This window comes from Mustela lutreola, chromosome 3 (assembly GCF_030435805.1).
Source record: "Mustela lutreola isolate mMusLut2 chromosome 3, mMusLut2.pri, whole genome shotgun sequence".
NCBI lineage: Eukaryota > Metazoa > Chordata > Mammalia > Carnivora > Mustelidae > Mustela > Mustela lutreola.
This window is the reverse complement of record NC_081292.1, coordinates 163022096-163043501: the sequence shown is the minus strand read 5'-3', so window position 1 is coordinate 163043501 and position 21406 is coordinate 163022096. Positions and strand designations below refer to the sequence as shown.

The 21406-nt window shown below is 38.0% G+C and overlaps 1 long non-coding RNA gene across 1 annotated transcript; it reads right to left on the bottom strand.

Moving 5' to 3' along the window:
- Positions 1–14791: 14791 nt before the first annotated feature.
- LOC131828149 (uncharacterized) lies at positions 14792–17636 on the bottom strand. The gene is made up of 2 exons (XR_009352256.1): positions 17258–17636; positions 14792–15966 (listed from the first exon to the last, which is right to left on the bottom strand). It is a non-coding gene; the product is annotated as an uncharacterized LOC131828149 (long non-coding RNA).
- Positions 17637–21406: the final 3770 nt, after the last annotated feature.

The window sequence follows — 21406 nt, the reverse complement described above, 5'->3', positions numbered from 1 at the left end:
CCACCCCCCTTCTCCCAACTCCCCTCCCCCCAGCAATCCTCAGTTTGTTTTGTGAGATTAAGAGTCACTTATGGTTTGTCTCCCTCCCAATCCCATCTTGTTTCATTGATTCTTCTCCTACCCACTTAAGCCCCCATGTTGCATCACCACTTCCTCATATCAGGGAGATCATATGATAGTTGTCTTTCTCTGCTTGACTTATTTCGCTAAGCATGGTACACTCTAGTTCCATCCATGTTGTCGCAAATGGCAAGATTTCATTTCTTTTGATGGCTGCATAGTATTCCATTGTGTATATATACCACATCTTCTTGATCCATTCATCTGTTGATGGACATCTAGGTTCTTTCCATAGTTTGGCTATTGTAGACATTGCTGCTATAAACATTCGGGTGTACGTGCCCCGAAATGTTTGTTTATATTACTAGATAAGAACATCATTATAATATTATAGACCAGCTGACTCTGATGTTAACATGTAATGACAGAGATACTGTTAGCTGGGTACACAGTAATAGCTCATTGTTGGGCTAGAAATTGCTGGTACTTCAAAGAATTAATGTGTGAGTTACCTTCCAAACATGGAGAAGTCCAGTATTTCGATCTATCTGTATAGTACATGTGAAGCTTTCCAACTATAGTTTATACATTTTATTTTTATATCAGTAAATTCTTTTTTTCAAATTTAATTTCATGTAGAACACCCACATTTAGAATGGGAAAGTGAGAATGCTATTATACAGGAAAGGAGGCTCATATTGCCCCCTGTTAAGACTGCCTCTGACCCGTAATATACCCAGGACACTCATGCAATCCTGGGGCTCCCTGGAATATAATTTGCAAACTGCTGGTCTAGATGAAAACCAGCTTTGATTTTGTGTTCTCAAGTATATTGTATATCTCCTAATATTCTTGAGCAGTATGGTAAATGAAATTTAATTTTTCTTAGCCTAGAATCACCATTCGAAAACCACAGTATATGCTCTTATACTTTATAGTTAATACAATACAGTAGAATGAGCATGGACTATGGAGTATATAACTCACTTACCAGCTGTATCCCTAAGCAAATAACTTAACATATCTCAGTTATTTAATAGAAAAATGCATATATCAAAATAATACCTGATTGGCAGAGTTAAGTATAAAAATTGAGTAGAATAATATCTGCCACATGGTAAGGATCAAATAATTTGGCAGAAGGACGTAGGGAGAAGGAGTTGGTAAGACTGCTGTTGTTCATCCAAATCTGTACTCCCCATTCAGAGACTGAATTTCTCAGCTCATAGATTGGTCAAATGAGAGAACTTACCTTCACCACCATTTCAGTGCCTACTTTGCCTGGGACTGTAGATTATTGTTAGCTGGTTCCGATGCAACAGTCTGGACTATCTCTGTCGCAGGCCTAAGGGTTTTTCTCCTCTGTTGGTTGGGCATTATTAACCTCTATGTGGCCAAAAGTGTAGGGTGAGGGAAAGGCAGTAATATGACAGAGAGAGGTGACATGGGGGGAAGGATGACCTGTTTATCAACTTTTTATGTCCTCCAAATCTACTGGGGCCCAACTATCATCAGACGTACCACTTCCATCAAATAATTGATTATTGGGGCATCTGTCTGACCTTATGACTTGGCAGATATGATGGAATCATGTAGACTCAGATTAGTCACTTAATGTCCCATGGTAGGAGCCCAGTCTCTAGTAGGCTAGATGCTGCTTTGCCAAAAGTGAGTAGTTTTCTGCTACATAAGGCCCAGACATGCTGTAGACTACGGGACTACTAAGTGTTTCTGCCGTGACTCTTCTATTGGGAATGACATCCAGTCACCACAGACACCTCTGACATCAGCTGTATCTTGTGGGCTGTGTGACAAAGCTAATTGTCAGGCAGAAAAGAAATGACTAAATTCTTGAATCCCTTCTGAGATTGGAATTATTTCTAGGTATCAACTGTCTTACTGTATATTCTTTGGAAAAACAGAGCCTGAGACAAGTGCTTGCACACAAGTCATTAATTTGGAGGGAAAAAATCACAAGGAATAGAGGTCAAGGACAGGGAAGAATGGAACTGAGAAGCAGCTGGAGAATCAGTCCATGGGTCATCCTCACATGCTCACACTCTTCCCGTGGCCAACAGGGCTTCATCCTGACTTGGGACCTTCTGAAGGTAAAGGTTCAGTATTATCTACCCGAGGGACAGAAGAGGGGGCTATTTATCCACTGACTCTGCCCCGTAGGTCAAAGGCGGCTTCCAGGAGTGTTAAATCCGGGTTTGCTTCTGAGCAAAAAGGGCTCCTTGTGGTGTTCCTGTGGCAACACCATAGAAACAGAGCAGAAAGAGATCCCTACAATGCAACCCAAGCAAGGGGCTCTCAGGCTGCCTGCAGCCCGTCACTGCAACCATCACTAGAGTAAAAAAAGATGTAGTGCATAAACAACGCATTATAGATCACTGAAAAAAAAAATTAAATTAAATTAAATTAAATCAAATTTTAAAAAAAGATGTAGCTGAGGCAGGTAAGCTGTTTCCCTGAAGCAAAAGGGCTACAACTAGTTATGTTTCTTAAGTAATAATAATTATTATTATTGCTTGTTTACTTCTTAGAACTATTATTTTTTTTTGGTAATAGCTATCATTTCTTACTACCATTCATGTGCTCGTCTTTGGCACTATTTCAGTCTCTCACTGATCTTTGGTTCCTCTTCTACTGTGTGTTTGAAAGCCAATTGCATAGTTGGTTAGGACTGCACATAAAGTTATGAGTAAATGGGACCTGAGTGGAAGGCTGGAGCGATTTTTAACAAGCATGTGAGGATGCTAACTAAACCTATTGGGGTCATGATTTCACAATATATGTAAGTCAAACCATTATGCAGTCCACCTTAAATGTATACAGTGATATATATCAATTATATAACAATGAAACTGAAAAAAGTTTAATTTTAGTAAGCATATAAACTCTGACTTCTGATGTGTCTGGTTATCCTACACAGTGGCTCTTGTATCCCTCTTAATTTCTCATTCTCATGTTCTAGTTGGGTGGACTGATCGGACAGCCAAATTATAAACTAGCATGGGCTATTGCTATGATCACATCATACAACACTATTATCATTTCTATTATTTTGTAATGAGGCAATAATTTTTTAATTGTATTATAACATTTTGCTAGTCATTATAGTTTTATTTTGTTACTTGGTTGTTACATCCAGTACACATATATGAAACTAATACCAACTGATTTCAGTTTAGGTTCATTATATTAAAAGCAAAAATTAAAGCCATGTATAATAGGATAACATATTATAAACAGAACTCCCATTTCGGGATTCCTGATTTATGTTCCCAGAAAAGGAGGATATTTATTTTGAGAATGAAAGATTTAAATCAAATATCTGCTTCCTCCACAGTGTTTTACAAAACAGTAGTAAGGACAAAAATAATAATGGGAGAAAATAAGGAAATTCAACTTCAAATGGCCTTTATCTTTGATACAGGCTCTAATAGTTCAAATTAACAAAGATTAAAATGCAAATATTGATTTTGGTGTTGGTTGGATTTCCAGGGTCTTTGAAATGTTTAGAAAACAGTCTGCACATTTCATTTCCTTTTTATTTGGTCAGTGCATTGTTGCCAACATTTCTTTGATTTGCACATCTGGAATCACTAAAACATACAGCTGGAAAGAGCCACCAGTGATATTTTGTTTTCTTGACTAAGAATTAGAACCTTGGCCTCATCAAAGGGTAATTAGCTGGGCAAGTTAATGATGAAGTCCTAAGTAGTGATGAGAGATGATGAAGGCTGAGAAACTGGCAAGCATGGGGTTTGGAATGGAGTTTGTCCCTCTACTTCTCTGAGTTTTATGAGATGCTGTTAATGACATCCTGCCTTCACCAAACCTCCCGAGGCTCCTGTCTGCTCATACAAATGGTAAGTCCCACCCACTCCCCACCACTGCTGCTGCTCAGAGTCTTTTCCACACATACAGGTGGTGAAAGAGAAGAGCATGGCCCACTTTCTTGCCAGTGACTTGCCCCCATTGCAAACACAGGACACGGAAATCCACAGTAAAGTGCCATTAAAGGCACCACCTTCTATCTCCAGAGAAAATAGCAAGAAAAAAGATGCAGGCTTTATCAATCCAATGGATTAGAAATAGTCTAAGAAAGCAAGGAAGAAAATAACGTGGCAGTAATTTGGTTTTAAAAATCTCTAAGCTTCCCTCAAAAAACAAAACAAAACTGAACTAAACAGCGTATGTAAAGGAATAACGATGGATATAGGAAGGTCAGTTGCTCAAATGGTCTTTCCTTTTATGTCATTTAGAAGAGACAAGAGTGTAAATTCATACAAACACTTTGGAAAGCTTGTTGGCAGTGCTTATGAAAGTTAAACATAAGAAGCAATTTTTCTCCTGGTAATTTACTCCATAGAAATGAGTGCTTGGATTCCCCCAGAGGCACACGCAAGAGTGCCTCCAGCAGCTTTATCCGTAGCAGTCCTAAACTGTAAAAAAAACAAACATCACAATAGTAGAATAATTCAACAAACCGGGGTCTAGTCATAAAATGGAATATTAAAAGTAACAGGATACTGTTACATACAACAACAGGGGATGAATATCATAGGCATGATGTAAAGTAGAAAAAGATATGTCAGAGCACAACTGTAGGATCACATTTATATCAAATTCAGAATTTCTCAACTGACCTATTGGGATTAAAAGTCAGTTTAGTGGTCATCCCCGGATGGAGGTACTGACTAGTGGGAAACATGGGGAGCCTTGTCAGGGGCTGGAAACCTTCCATATCTTGATCTTGGTGTTGACTCCATGGACGTATACATACATATGTTAAAATCCCTCCAGTATCCACATGAGATTTGTGTCCTTTACTAGAAGGTGTATCTCAATTGGAAAGAAAAAAATCATGGTGTTAAACTCTAATAATAAATAATCAAAATGGGAAATTACTATTGAAATTAATGACACTTTAAGCCATTATTTTATTTGAAGAAAGTTTCACGGTGAGAAGAATTCTTAAACTAATTATATAAGCATTTCTGAGAACCCAAACACTCAAGTGAATGTAGTCACTTAAAGTCACCTTGGAGGCAACTGTTCAAATTGCCCTGGCATTGTTCTCTAATTGTTGGAGCTCCTTTCTAGAAACTGTCTTCCCACACTTTGGGATATTATTTTGAATATACATAAGAGGTCAGATATTTGTCCTTTGAAAATGTCCTAAGTTTTTACTATGTATAAATAATTCGAAACCACTTTGGGCTGGACAGAAGATTTGCAATATGACTAATAACAGTTTTGTCTTTGTTCAATAGTCAGGCACGGTTGACTAAAAAATGAGAGTAATTATGCTGTCTGGCTCCAAAAATATTTCTAGGGTTGATTCCAAAAAAAAAAAAAAAAAAAAGTTTTCTAAAATGTGCAGACCTGTGCTAGCATCAGAGATAAAAAGGTTTATGACTCACCAAAGCCTAACATGTTTGCAGTCAGAAAGAACTTGGTTCTTGGAACCCAAACAACTCCAAATCCAGAAAACTAAGTAACTTCATATTTATTTCAGCAATTCCAACCGGAATTTATGATTGCATACTCTTATTTTCAAGAGGTATCACACCTTTATTTATGATAGGGTAAGGAAATAACCCGGGGATCTTCATTTCTAATCCAAAGAAGGTCTCATTTCTTTTTGAAGAGACAAATGCCTCCACTTTGTCTGGGGGCGGGAGGTCCTGGGATTTATAGCAGTGACAAAGAAGTCACTTTCCTTCTAGTTTTCAAATCATCTAATTTATTTAACTAAGTATGTACATACTCTTTGTTCATTTGTCTTTCCCAATTATCTAGCCATTTTCACTCTTCATTTGACAAAGCACCACACAGAGCCAGGAGACAAGGCTTCCCCTGTAGTACCTCCCTGCAGGGTGATATTGAAAGATGTCTGATATTTTGCAGCCTCAATTTCCTTGTTTGTGAAATAATGATGATATAATGCTACCTTGCCAGATGGTTGGGAAGTATTTAAAGAGCGTTCTTGGCGAAAGATCAGGGGAGAGTCCCTTCTCTTTTCTAGGCTTTGCCTTAATTAATCTGCTCATTTCATAAGCATTGAGGGAACACTTAAGAGCTCCAAGATGAGCCAAAAAGGATTTTCTACAAGTTCTTTTAGTTTCTGCTCTAGATAATATTAGGTATTATTTGTGTATATCACATGTTGGATTTTCAGCCATCTTTCTGTTGAGGGGCTTCTTTCTTTGGATTATATCAAGAAAGTTAAATCCTAAAGAGACTACCAGAGATGAGACGGGTACTTTTTTATCTCATTTCTCTGGGAACTGGACAACCCACCCACTTTTCTCTTTTATATGTGAATGATCAGTAGTGATGACATCCAATCCCACCTCATTTCTTAAATGGGGCCCTGAAATGAGAATGTCCTCTCTTTTCTAACAGAAGTATGACAAAACACTAGCCTGTAACAGTTCTTATGACAGAGCAATATAAAAATATTTTGATGAATATCTTGTAATTTCATTCCCTCTCCTTTATGTAATGTATATAAAGCATTTCTGTTAAAGAATATGGATTCATTACTCCTAAAGGTGGATGATACATTTTTATCTTGTGCAGTTTGGCTCAGCAACATTACAGCAAAGCTCTAATTGGCTAGCCATAAGCTTATTTAGGTCATTAACTCAGAGACCACCATTTATGAGTATTCTTCTTCTTATTATTTTTTTAAATTTTTTAAATTTATTTATTTTCAGAAAAACAGTATTCATTATTTTATCACCACACCCAGTGCTCCATGCATTCCATGCCCTCTATAATACCCACCACCTGGTACCCCAACCTCCCACACCCCCACCACTTCAAACGCCTCAGATTGTTTTTTCAGAGTCCATAGTCTCTCATGATTCTTATTATTAATAGACATTTGCCTTGTTGAGTTTACTTTCGAAATCTATTATCACTCCTTGCATTAGCTCCTTAAACAGTGTCACATAAGATTGTTCTATTTTATTTGTTTTAAATTAACAATCACCACGAACTGAAGTGTGTTCTATTTCACCTCAGGGTTTTAGAACCAAAGTTGATACTTCTGGCCACCATAACCACCAAACCAAAATACAGTGTACACTTCTGAGGTATGCTGTCTTCCTTCATAGGAGAGCACAATAAATTTAGGCTTCCTAGCTTTATAGGCTCTAATAGGCACTGAGAGAACATTAAAATGGTACTCATGTAATTACTAAGCCTGATGCTAAAACTGCACAGTCTTATATTATGTTCGAAAAAATGGTTTGATAAGACAGCCAGTATCCCTTAAAGCAATGCCAACTTTTTGTTTCTATGTTTGTGTTTGTTGCTAAAGACAAAACCAGAACCAAAAATCAATTAATAGAATTCTAGATCTCCCAGATTAAACCAGTAAAGCAAACCAACTGGAGCCATTGGTATATACACAGAAAGGTGCTCACAAGTTGGGGAGTATAAGTATAACAGAACTGATAAAAAGAAAGGAAGTGAACTGGTACGTTTAAAGGTAGCAACACTGCAATGTGGCTTTTCTAGCAGAACTCACTCCATGGCAGAATCGGGACCTTGTTTAAAAGATGATCCCATATATCCGAAGGCACATTTTTAGTCTCACGTATTCATTCTCTAGACATTACTAATTCTCCTCCCTGCGTGAACCTGCAAATTGAAAGCCATGACTCAAGTTGAACAACTTTTCCACTGTTTATTGTTAAGATTCATCGTTGTTATGGTTTTCTGTATCCGTCGCTCATCTTCACTTTTCTGAGAGGGAGTGTTTTTTGGATGGCCCAATTGCCTACTCAGTGGATGTCGAAGAAGGAATGCAGTATGGTGTTAGGCCAAAGGCCCCTCATGAGTTCCTTCAATTCTGTCATACCAGGGTGGAACTGGTTTTTCCACGGGAAGTAGACAAGGTTGCCAAGGTTTATTCCAGCTGGACAGCTTCAGGACAATTGGGGTAGGCTTTAATTACTAAAGAGCCATTCAGATTTATAATGAAACTTAGCTATCTTTTTACTTCACATACTTCATATTTCTTGGTCCCCAAAGGGCTCAAAATTTTGAGCCTTTCTTTCTCCATTCAATAATCTAACTGACCCAGATCTGAAGTATAAGAAAGCAATTTCCTTAAGTCTTCACTACTCAAAATTCCAGTGAATAGTACTGAATACAGTGTTAGTAAAAAACATTTGTTATCAAATTACATATGGCTGGGGTACCTGTGTGGCTCAGTGGGTTAAGCCTCTGTCTTTGGCTCAGGTCATTGTCCTGGGGTCCTGGGATCGAGCCCCACATCGGGCTCTCTGCTCAGCAGGGAGCCTGCTTCCTCCTCTCTCCCTGCCTGCCTCTCTGCCTACTTGTGATCTCTGTCTGCCAAATAAATAAATAAAATATTTTTTAAAAATTACATATTGCTGAACATACTCATATCTTCTTTACATCCTATTTATCTAGGGCTGATATAGGATGTATATAGACAAACTATAATAAGCATTTGTTCCAATTCACTGATTACTTCTATAGTTAATCAAACAGTTGATCTCTTCCAAAATGGCCTGCATTCCCATACAATCTATTCGCTACTACAATGATACCGAAGCATATGATTTGTTCTATAAAAACATGCATTGGAAGTCCATGGTTGGTTTCCATGTGCAGTCTTTTCCACAAAGTACTGTTGTATAGATTCAATATCCTCCAGACTTCTGCTAAAGAGGTTAAGATATGCTATAAGTTGACTTGCTTTCCACCCAGAGAAATCTTTTGCATTTCAGGTTCCAAAGAGTGCAGAAGGTTTAAAGGGTGATTCTAGAGAATTTATTTTGTAAATTCAGCATTGGGAATTAATAGCCCTCACTAGAAGTAATGAGTTGCAGGGAACCCAATTAGGAAAAGATTGACTGGAGGCTTCAGGTATTTTTCTGAGTTCCAGTTCAACTAAGTCCCAAGAGATATCTGATAACTATACCCAAATGAATGCTATTCTACAAATCCAAATGGACCACTAAAGATCTTTCAAAAACTCCATGCCGTGCCTCCCTGTTAAGGGCGGTCTCCTGGAGAAGAGTCTCTTGATAGGAGAAAAGAAGGTGAAGCAAATGCAATGACTAGTACAGAATCTAGAGATAGTTAGCTGATTGGGGTGAACATAAATTCTGAATCCTTTGTAGTAATCTGATAAAATTTACACCCAATAATACCTGTTTCTTTTTTGGAAGTAGTTAGCTACTAAAACATACATTCTCAGGAAGACTCTGAATTAATGACACATGTCCTTTCAGACTTACATGGAAGTGAAGATAAAGCTTCAAACACTCCTGTCTCTGAATTGCCTTTAATCAATATGCATTTAATACTGTGAGTCATGGCGATATGTTAATCAAGTCCAAGACACCTGTTTAAATCCCACCACAATGAGATAACATATGCAAAGACTAGCTCAGAACTAGGAAGTTAGCTCTTTTCTTTTCCCCTAGCAAGCACATAGGGATGATGTATTTCTGTCAAAATGAGCTTATATATGTAAAAATACCTCACTGCAGAAATTTAAGATGGTATTATTCTGCTCATACCAAACTAAAAGAATATAAATAATTGTTTAGGGAATTTACTTGGGCTTCTTCATGCAATTACTAGTCAATTTCATCAATATTATTTAAGTAAAAATCCATTAAGATTATAATTCATACTAATAATGTAATATATGTACAAAACTTATCTACACGATTTTTCATTAGTATTTTATGTATTTATAATTTTATAATTAACACTAGTTGTATAAAAACAGGGTACTGGTTAAAAAAATTATGGTGCTATTTCTTTTTTTAAAATTTTTTTTATAAACATATAATGTATTTTTATCCCCAGGGTATAGGTCTGTGAAAAAAAAATTATGGTGCTATTTCATAATTTAAAACCATGCTGGAGGGGCACCTGGGTGGCTCAGTCCTTTGAGCGTCCAACTCTTGATTTAGGCTCTGGTCATGATCTCAGGGTTGTGGAATCAAGTTCTGTACTCAGAGGGGAGTCTGCTTAAGATTCTTTCTCTCTCTTTCTCTCCCTCTGCTCCTCCCTACTGCTTGATCACTCTTTCTTTCTCTGTCCAAAATAAATAAATAAATCTTAAAAACAAAACAAAAACAAAAACCATGATGCAAAAAAATATTTAACAATCCAGGAAAATACTCATGATTTTTTGGGGGGTAAGAAAAAGAGGTTATGAAATAGTATGTAGAGAGTATATGTTAAACACACACACATACATACAGATAGACAAGGAATTTTTTCAAAGACATACAAAGTAATTGTTTAGAAATTTGGAGCTTTTAAAAAAATTCCTATCTGTACTTAAATGTATTGTGTATATTTCCCTCAATTAATGTACATTATCTTATATAACAGGATTACGAAAGAATAGGCACAGTAAAATCAGTTAGCCAAAGTGGCCATAAGGGATTGTGTAAGCAAAATACCTGGTAGACTGAGTTTTCCAGTTTTCCACCAGTTATATGGATGTAAGCATAGCCTCATTTACCAGTCTAAAAACACACTTCGAGAAAGTCAGACTTCCACAACAAAGAATAGATAGCAAGAGCAGAGGTTGTTAATTTGACCATTAGACCCCCAATCTGATTCTCTTGTCTCATGACCCTCCGGGCCAGGGTGAGTTTGTATCTCAGTGTATCAGTTAATTCCCAGTAAGGCCATGTGGGTATTTGTGGTGGGAGGTTGCCTGATGGTCTAGAGAGTGGTGAGTGGTCTCAAGCATATGTGTAAGAAATCCAAATGTTAGGGAAGATCACTGATTGTAAAAATACAGCCATATTTCATATCATTCTAATAAAGAAGATTCAACAAAGCAACAGTCAAAGCAAATGTCTACAGAACAAATAGTCACGTGAGGGCGCCTGGGTGGCTCAATTGTTTAAGCAACAAGCCCTTGGTTTTTGGCTCTGGTCATGATCTCAGGGTCATGAGATCAAGCCCTGCTTCAGGCTCCACACTCAGCTGGGAGTCTGCTTCTCTCCCTCTGCCCCTCCCCCAGCTCACATGTCCTTGTTCACTCTAAAAATAAATAAATCTTTTTTAAACAAAGAAAAAGAAAAATAGTCATCTGAAGGGTAAGCCCAGATCATTTTGCATATCATAGAAGATCCAGACTCTGAGCCATACACCAGGCATTTAAGAAATTTCTCTTACTTAAACTAAAATAAAAATCAAACTTTCGTAAGACATTAGCTTTAATCAGAAAACAAATGTTACTTAGGCTTTTAACACAGATATACTTACCACCACTAAATCATGGCTGATTTGGTTATTTTGGGTGGATTGTTTTGTACTGTCTTTACATCTGAGGAAGAAAGTGAACATATAGGCATCCTAGGAGGGGCTTATTTCTCTTTGTTACTTTGTCTTTTTTTCATTTTCACTTCCTCATTTTAACTTGAGACAGCTTTTGAATATACATTTTCTAGGGGCAGTCATAACATTGTCTCCATCATCCCTGTGTGCTTGCTAAGAGAAAAGGAAGGGACCAAAGCTTCCTGGTCCTGGGCTACTTTTTGCATATGTTATCTCATTATGGTGGGATTTAAACAGGTGTCTTGGACTTGATTAACATATCACTAATGCTCAGCATATTAAATGCATATTGATTAGAGACAATTCAGAGACAGAATTATCTGAAGCTCTGTCTACTATTAGATGTAAGTCTGAAGGGAAATGTGTCATTAATTCAGAGGGTATTCCTGAGAATTCTTGTTTTAGAACTGACTACTTCTAAGCAGAATTATAGACATCGGATTATCAGATTTTTAATCAGATGTTATCAGATTACTATAAAATAATTAGAATTTGTGCTCATTCCAATCAACTAAAATACCTTTGGATTCTACCCTTGGCTTTCTACAATTTTTAGAAATGTAAACGTTTAAAGAAAATGAAAAATTCGAGAGAGACTATTTTTACTTTCTAGAAATGTAAATGTCCAAAGTAAATGAAAAATTCTAGAGAGATCTTTCTTGAAATGCCACACCTTCATAAAATATCACCATATATCTGTTCATTGTATTTGCTTGTTATTGTGTTGTCTTAAAAAAAAAATACAGTTCATAGTATGAGAGACTGAGCTGATCATCTGCAAGTGTCCATAAATGTAAGCACCTGCCTCTCCATCCTTGCTTGCTTTTTCTGCAAGTATAATTGTGTTGAGATATGTAGAAAAATCTTGGGTGGGCACAGATAAAAGAATATGGACTGAGGTCTGGCCCCAAGTGCTTGGGATGGAACCAGGCTTTTAAATGTGTTTTTGAAGAGTTATGTATGGCTTTCTGATCAAAACTATGCTTTTCCATTATCTAAGGAGGCAGCAAATTGTAGATTAAAAACAAAAGAGGTTTTTTTTTTTTTTTTTAAGCTAAGCTTCAGACCTATCTCTGCTAGATAGGGTTTCCCATCCCTCAGGAAGTCATTTACATCCAAAGTATATGGAATGGGATAGTAATGTTCTTCTTGCTATACTATAACATGTATGACATTTAGCCACATACCCTGCCCTCCCAGTGTCACCCTACCCCAACATTCTTGATTTCCTTTCTTGAAGTCCACTTTTCCTTTTATCCATAGTATTTGCCAACCTATGATATAGTATATAAAGTACTTATTTATGATGTCTTTAAGTCTTCTACTACTAGAGTACAAGCTTCATGAAGAGAGTGCTGTTCTCTGTTTTGTTCATTAATCTACCACCAGCACCTAGAACACTGCTGACATTATAATAGATGTCCCTTACATTGTTTTTAAGTGCATGAATGCCTTACATGGGTACCACATGTTCAAAAGAGATATTGCATGAGCTCATACATGTAAATCATTATTTTTTAATTAGAGGATTAACTACTAAAACTAATTATGTGCAACACCTGGGTAGCTCAGTCAGGTAAGTGTCTGTCTTCGACTGAGGTCATAATCCCGGGGTCCTGGGATTGAGCCTGTGTCAGGCTCCTTGTTTAATGGGGCATCTGCTTTTCCCTCTCCCTGTGCCCCCCCCATACCCACCTGTGTGTGCACACTCACTCTCTCTGTCTCTCTCAAATAAATAAAATCTTAAAAAGCTAAAATAAAACTAATTAAGTAGTATGACTTCCTTCATTAAGCTTCTCAGTACATACTCAGGAAAGATTTGTATGACTCTCTTCCAAAAATTCTGGGGATCCTAATTCTGGTTCTGTACAATTTTGTTCTCCCTAAGCAGACATTGAGCCCTGAGGATCAAACCAAACTTCCTTCTTTAAATTGGGGTACATTCTACACCAGTCTCTCCCTGGGACAGTGTCCTTAGGATAAAGTTAGGGAAGTATTTCCTTTCTTTGTGGCAATTAGGAGAGTATTTTCCATGTGTAGTAGGACAATTTGTATTAACCAAGATATCTGCGGTGTTAATGTGTGTTTTGCTTTGATTGTTGTCAAAGAAACAAAACAAATAGGATCTACTTATGTGTTCTTCTCTTTTTTTTTTTTCTCCTTCTTCCAGTTTTTAAAGAAGGAAGCCCAGCCCTCTGCCCCTCCTTTTTCCAGGTGCTGTCTCAGAAAGCCAGATCTTCTGGTAAACAAACTTTGCCCTATATGTTGTGAAAGACTAAGCTAATTGTGAAGCATAGACCAGGTGTTGCAGGAGTGGGAGGAGAGGGTTCCCATTAGATTGAGGAAAGATGGGGAGGGGAGAAGTGCAAATCGTCAGGGGTTATCTTGGCTTTGATTCGGAGTTAGATGGGAAGTTACCAGAGGGTTTTGAGCATAAGAGTGACATATTGTGACTCTCATTTTAACAAGATCACTCTGCTACTTTATTGAGAATAATCTGAAGGAGACAAAGGATATAGCGGGGAAGGGGATCAGGACTACTCACTAGTCTTGGTAAGAGATAGTAGCTCAAAGCAAAGTAGGGGTTGTGAGGTTGGCAAGAAGTGGTCAACTCTTGGGAAAGCAGGCATTTGGGTGCTACTTTTGATAAGAATTGGGGGTGAGAGTATCTTGACCCATTTAAACTCTCTCTAGCCTGTACCCCTCAGCATGTGTTGCTGGGGCTGATGGGATTTGAGTGTAGTCTGCAGATGTGAACAGAGCAAAGCGAGTTGGCCCACACAGGCATTGAACTCATGACCTTGATCTCATTAGCTTCTGCCCTAATCAATCTAGCTAAATGTGGGCCAAGGAACTACAGAAATCCATGCCCCACCTTCCGCTGAGTCCTAAACAGTCTAAGCACTGTCTGTCAAGCTCACATAAAATCCTTGAAGTTTTTTGCCTTTGTTGTTGAAACAGTAGTAAATGCCTATAAAATGGATTTATAAAATAAAGCAAAGTGTACACAGAGGTCTGCCAGTAAAACAGGAAACCCTGTCCATCTTGCACACACGTGGCCATTCTGAAAAAAATCAATATTTTTATAGGTCCATTTTGATAGCATTTTTATTGAAAATAATTTAAAAATTTCTGAATTTGCTCACTTTTCCAAAAAGATCAATTCACCTTCTGGGCTCACAGTTGTATGATCTCACAGGCTTACACAAAGTAAAGAAACACCCTATATTACAGCTCAAAGGGTAATAAGATAGAGATAACCACCCCTTGAATAATAATTTGTAAACCCTTCTTCACCCAAGGCACAATGTTCCTTCACAGGAGAATAGTCACGTGAGAAACATGCCAATTATAAGGCAATTGGTTTGTTTTTCTAGCAGATTTGCTTTATTAGAAGTCTCCTAATGTGTTACACATTCTCTTACAAAGTGTGACAATTTATGGTGCATTCTGGGGAATTCAGAAAAAGAAAAGATCTTGCAAATTATTATCTGTGACAGAATTATAATTTTACAAATGATTAATCTCAATCATCCGTCTCTTTTTCCTCTTGGGTTAAGCAGGAAAATTATATCCTGCAAAATTAGCTGTCAAAATGTGAGCCTGTGGTTTTTGGAGTATTTGTACATCAGGAAAATGAAAAGAAGATCTTTATTAATGAGCTGGATTAAATAAATAAAAAGGTTATTGTAGGAGACATGCTGCTCTGTTGCTACAATATGTCTCATGATTTCCCAGAAGTCAGATAATATTTACCAAATTGAATCAAGATTCGATATGACTATTACTTGTTTCCAGGGATATCCTATCATCTAAGCATGATATTTTTAACCTAAGCCTTCCTTTGGACTGGGTACAAATGATAATGCATGTTATTGTCCAATTACAATGACTGTAGGTAAATATTTTGATGACAGAAGCGTATAGGAAGTATCTCAGAGTAAGGAACGTTTTCTGTACATCACCAGAGCAATGCTTTTGAAGTCAGAGAGCAGCAGTTCAAGGAAGAAGATTTAGAGAAAATTAAAAATCAAGGATCATATAAGCAAACCGAGAAATCTTGAAATCAGCTGTATCACCAGATACCACTTTGCAACTTGAGCACAATGAACGTTAGGTTGTCATCACTCTTGTGATGTATATCATCTATTACTTTGCTTGTAATTATATATGTATATGTGTCATTCTCTCCCAAGCTAGACTGCAAATTTGACTGGAGTATAGTAGACACTCAATGAATTAAAAAGGAAAGTAAGAAAACATAAGGGGATACTGAATAGAAATAGAAATAATGGTTCATAAGTTGGGACTCTACTGATACCTAATCATGTGATGAAAACCAAAACAATTCACATTATGATACATCTTTTAACTTGGAAAAAAATGTTAGGAACCCAAAGTTTTCCAAGCACACTAATTAAAAAAAAAAAAAAAAAAAAAAAAGACCTTTTATAAAGGTTAATGATGCTCAAGGCTCTCTTCAAACACCAAGACGTAGTTACTGTAGTCTTCTTGCCTCCAGCTGGGTATAGGCACCTCCTGTGATGTCATAAAAAAGTAGAGGGTTAGTATCCAAAATCTGGTAAAGGGTTAGTATCCGAAATCTATAAAGAACTTAATCAAACTCAACCCCAAAACAAATTATCCAATCAAGAAATGGGCAGAAGACATGAACAGACATTTATCCAAAGAAGATATACATATGGTCAATAGACACATGAAAAAATGGGCAACATCACTCGGCCTCAGGGAAATACAAATCAAAACCACAATGAGATAACACCTCACACTGGTCAGAATGGCTAAAACTAACAAGTCAGGAAATGACAGACATTGGCAAGGATGAGGAGAAAGGGGAACCCTCCTCCACTGTGGGAATGCAAGCTGCTACAGCCGTTCTGGAAAAAAGTATGAAAGTTCCTCAAAACGTTGAAAATAAGGACATATGGGTGACTTAGTGGTAGAGCGTCTGCCTTAGGCTCAGGTCATGATCTCAGGATCCTGGGATGAACCTTGTATCAGGTTCCCTGCTCAGCAAGGAGTCTGCTTTTTCCCTCTCTCTCTGCCTTTCCCCCACTTATGTGCTCTCCCTTCCTCTCTCTCAAAGAAATAAAATCCTCTAAAAAAGTTGAAAATATGACCCGGCAACTGCACTGCTAAGTATTTACACCAAAGATACAAACAGAGTGATCCAAAGGGGCACGTGAACCCCAATGTTTATAGCATCAATGTCCACAGTTGCCAAACTATGGAAAGAACTCAGTTGCCTATCGACAGATGAATGGATAAAGATGTGGTTCATATATATAATGGAATACTACTCAACCATCAAAGAAATGAAATTTTGCCATTTTCAACAATGTGGATGGAACTAAAGGGTATTATACCAAGCAAAATAAGTTAATCAGAGAAAGACAATTATCATATGATTTCACTCATTGTGGAGTTTAGGAAACAAAATAGAGGATCATAGGGAAATGGAGGAAATATAAAACACGACAATGTCAGAAAGGGGGATAAAACCATAAGAGACTCATAATCATAAGAAATAATCAGGGTTGCTGGAGGGGGGGGATGTGGGGGAACAGGGTAACTGGGTGATGGACATTAAGGAAGGCAGGTGATGTAATGACCCCTGGGTACTATATAAGACTGATGAATCACTGACCTCTACCTCTGAAACCAATAATACATTATATGTTAATTAATTGAATTTACATTATAAATAAATTAAATAAGTCAGTATCTGGACTTCACTTTAGATCTGCCCATTTTAAACGCATCAGAATTTCCAGACCTCAGTGTATTTTAAAGTCTATTTTAAGCTTACCAGTGCTGAGGACCCCTGGTAAGCATGGTCGCAGTCATTGTTTCTGAGGAGGGACAGGATGCTTCTGGACTGGTTCCCTTCGCTCTTTATCGCTTGTGTTTTAGTCAGGATCTCCCGTATGAGGAACAGAAGGTCTCACACAAGTTCCCTTCATAAAAAAGAGGGTTGATAATAAGGACACACATATGCTGGAACTGAAAAACTCACAAGCTGAGCCAACCTTATATCTCCAAGTTCCTTCATTATCCTGAGCCACATTTTCTATCTCTCTCTCTCACCAGATTTCTCTTAAAAAAAAAAAAAAAAAAGGAAAAAGAAAAAAAATCACTCCATCTCGCGGCATGTCTGCTTTTCTTTACATTCTCTATAGAACTGTGTCTTCATTCTTGATGTACTCAATTTTTTGTCTGTAAGAGAGCCTCTACTTCCTCTTAATTTCTGCTCCTCCTGACCTCAATTTCTAGCTGATCCGGGAGAACTGCCCAGACTCTTGCTGTAATGACCTATCATCCTCAGCTCCTGCTGCTGCAGCTATGCTCCTGAGAGAGAATCTGATTGGCTCTGCTCATCTTTTCACAAAAGCTACATCTTAGTTTGCTGGCTGAACCCCTTGGGGTCAGGTGCCCCCATTAATGCAGTCATCTGGGACTGGAGGTTGGCGTCACACTGAGCAGAGAATGTGTGCCTCAGAGCCATCTCTTAGTGAGGTTGTACATAGGGCAAATATCTGGTATCTTGGAGAGCATGTCTCAACATCTGCTGTGTCTTCGAGTTACTCATATATATTTACACACATGTCTCATCTTCTAACTTTTGATGTCCTGAGGAGCTGGTTCATTGTAATATGACCAGTAATACATAGCCACATAGTTGCATACTTTGTCCAATGTTTGCTTGCTGCATTGATATATATATAATTATATTCCTTTCCCCTTCTATCCTTCCTTTTCCCTTCTTCCCTCTCTCCCTTCATCCCTCCCTTCTTCCATTCCTTCCTTCTTTCCTTTCTTGCACAACATGTAAAGATCTACTATGTCAGAGGCTATGCTAGACAACATAAGAGAAAAGACAAATTTTGTACCATCAAGATGCTTGCATGCTAATGGGGAAAATATATGCAGAGTAAGATGTTATGTAAAAAACAGCGTGTGTTTGTTCTCCTGACATCTTTCTTTCCCCTATTTCACACAGTTTACTAATCCCTTATTACTTCCTTGCTGTAGGGATTTTTCCAGGGCAGAACACAGAAGAAGCAGAAGTCAATGTTTCTCCTTGCCTTTTGTAAATGTCTAAACTCATAGAAAGGGTGTGGTATATATCCCAGAGTGGGTAGGAGAAGAGGATGTTCCTCTGAGAAAACAAAAGAAAAGAGGAAGACAGTCTCCTCCGGCTGGGAAGAAGTGTGTGCATGGGGGTAGACACTCCAAGGAGGTGTAGAGCTTGTCACCTCTTTGGCAGCATGCCAGGGAGATGGTGGTCCCAGAGTGAATGGTCTGATGCTGCAGTTACGTGAGGGTCCCAGTTTCCCCACGGCGTGGGAATAACGGAGCTCGTCTCCCTGCAGCGGTTGGTTGGCTTAAGACATAGACAGAGCAAGACTAACATCTCCTGAGAGATATCAGACACTGGGGCCTCTGCCCAGTAATGGACAAGGAGGATTTTCCCCTGAGAGTAAGATAGAACTTTACATGGGCTGGGTGAGAGGAGCTCGGGTAAATTTAAAAGAAAGGGGAGAAAACCCTTTTTCTCATAAAAATAAGTTAGTGAAACCCTTTATATATACAAACATATGGCTATGATACAAGGAACTAATTTCTAATGGTAGTAATTAGGACATACTCTAGGACTGTAGAAGGAATGGTGATAGAATCTAATTGAAGGAATTTTTTTTTTTTTTTTTTAAAGATTTATCCACTTAGGGACACCTGGGTGGCTCAATGGGTTAAAGCCTCTGCCTTCAGCTCAGGTCATGATCCCAGGGTTCTGGGATGGAGCCCTGCATCTGGCTTTCTGCTCAGCAGGGAGCCTGCTTCCTCCTCTCTCTCTGCCTACCTCTCTGTCTACTTGTGATCTCTGTCAGTCAAATAAATAAATAAAATCTTAAAAAAAAAAAAAGAAAAGATTTATCCACTTATTTTAGAGAGAGAGAATCCTCAAGCAGGCAAGCAGACTCCCAGCTGAATGCAAAGCCTGACCGAGGGGTTGATCCCATGACCCACAAGATCAGGACCTAAGCTGAAACCAAGAGTCAAACACTCAACTGACTGAGCCCCCAGGTGTCCTAAGGGAAATTTTTGTTTCTAATGGACATTTGCAAGAACTTAGTCTGTGTGTCTCTGAATTTAGGAATCAAACTGAAATCACAGACAAGAAAAAATAAACTACAGGCCCACATATCATGAGGTGATACCATGACGCCTCATCATTATCAAGTCATGTCAGTCAGGTGTCAGCTGCCTTTGTCAGCGGGCTGACTTTTTAACCAGAAGAGTGCTCAGTTCCTCACTGTACTCCAAGTATTTTATTGTTCCGCTAGTCTATCTAACCTCTTGAAATCTCATTTAGTTTCCTCTTTTGAGAAATGAGGAAGCTTTTCAGGGAAATTTGGGGGCAGACTGAATCTGTACATAGAAAATTGCTGTGGCATGTGGGTGGCTTATTTGGTGAAGTGTCCAGCCCTTAGTTTCAACCCAGGTCATGATCTCGTTGTCATGGGTTGAGCCCCACATCGGGCTCTGTGCTCAGCGCAAACTCTGCTTCAGGTTTTCTCTCAAATAAGTAACATCCAAAGAAGAAGAAGAAGAAGATTACTTAAAAAGCACTTTATAAAAATTACGTAATTTTATCAATATAAACAATTTAAAATTTATCAGAGTTTCCCCGAACAAAGTATATCAGTTCTGTTTTAAAATCTCAAACCCGGGAAAGATTATCTTATTGCAACAGAAAACATTCTTTGCTTCAGGATTATCTCATTCACAGATATATTTAGCAATAAATGTATGGGTTCAGTTTCTACGTTAGGTATTTTGTATACAGTGATGAATGCTAGACAAGATTCTTGACCAAAAGAGATTATGGTCTAGTAATCTAGCAAAATTGTGAGAAATGCCACCAAGGTCAAGAAAAGAGAGCTCACAGAAAGAATCAGAAGGGTGATATATTTAAAAAAGAACATAGGAAACACTTTATGAGAAAGGAGGAAAAAGTAAAGGTTGAGTTGTGTCCTGAATGATGAATAGGGAACAGGTAATTGGAGAGAGAAAAAAAAGAGAAAAAGTAAGAGAGCATTAACCAAGTAAACCCATAGCATGGGTAAAACTGAGACAAGAATGTTCTTGATGCCCTAGAACAACACAGAAATCAGGTACACACTGTTCTTAAATGCCTCTCTTGTTGAGTCATTTTTTTTTTAAAGATTTTATTTATTTACTTGACAGACAGAGATCACAAGTAGGCAGAGAGGCAGGCAGAGAGAGAGGAGGAAGCAGGCTCCCCGCTGAGCAGAGAGCCTGATGTGGGACTCGATCCCAGGACCCTGAGATCACGACCCGAGCCGAAGGCAGCAGCCCAACCCACTGAGCCACTCAAGAACCTCCCCCGTGGTATGGAAAACATGGCTGCATTATAGGGAATATAGTTAATGATATTATAATACTATTATTTGGTGCCTGCACTTATTGGGGTGAGCACTGAGTAATTTATGGAATTGTCCAATCACTATGTGGTACACCCAAAACTAATATAACATTGCAGGTCAATTATACTTCAATAATAAATAAATAAAATCGTGGCTGCATTAAGACTTTCGAAAATATTAAGGGACAAGTGAGATAAAGTACATATTCTATATGGATTAATTCTCAAATCTCATATATCCAGTACATATGAAACTTAATGTTACATTATGGTTTGCATTATGGAAATTAGGCCAATTTTGGTAACTAGTTTTCATCTCCCCCTGGCAGTATTTAATGTAATTTTTACAGCCAGTAAACATCCAGCTGTCTACATGTCTTCCTTTTTCTTGCTCATAAAAATCAGAGAATTGATATTGTTTACAAGACCTAATTTCCACATTTGATTACCTCCTTATACTTAATGGTTCACATGCAAAACTGTAAGTTATAGTTTAGTGTCTTTGTTGTC